The 431-nt window shown below is 50.1% G+C and overlaps 1 pseudogene; it reads right to left on the bottom strand.

The window, feature by feature from the left end:
• Positions 1-431, bottom strand: part of LOC106323648 — a 10,498-nt pseudogene that overhangs the window by 2,469 nt on the left and 7,598 nt on the right.

Raw genomic sequence — 431 nt, 5'->3', positions numbered from 1 at the left:
AACCTTTTTGGTTCGGTAGTCAAGGTCCTGATGAGTATCCTGTCATGAGTGTTCCTGACGTTCCTGCTAAGTCTCATGTGAGCTCTCCTACCGACGTTCGGGCTAAGTCTGCTGTGAATCCAAATGCCTCAGGTTCTGAGAGGAGAAAATGGACTCCCACAGAGGATAAAATCCTTATTGGTGCTTGGCTTAACACCAGTAAGGACCCTGTGATGAGCAACGAGCAGAAGTCCACTTCTTTCTGGAAGCGTATAGTAGAGTACTACAACGCAAGTCGTCTCCTCGCTGGGACAGTACCGAGAGAGACCACCCCTTGCAAGCAGAGGTGGTCTAGGATTAACGGTGAAGTATCCAAGTTCTGTGGCTCCTACGATGCGGCTCTGCGGGAGCAGAGAAGTGGGCAAAACGATGATGATGTGATGAAAACCGCC

The sequence above is a fragment of the Brassica oleracea genome, chromosome C2, assembly GCF_000695525.1.
Source record: "Brassica oleracea var. oleracea cultivar TO1000 chromosome C2, BOL, whole genome shotgun sequence".
Classification (NCBI taxonomy): domain Eukaryota; kingdom Viridiplantae; phylum Streptophyta; class Magnoliopsida; order Brassicales; family Brassicaceae; genus Brassica; species Brassica oleracea.
The sequence above is the reverse complement of the archived record's forward strand: the minus strand, read 5'-3'. Positions and strand labels throughout refer to the sequence as shown.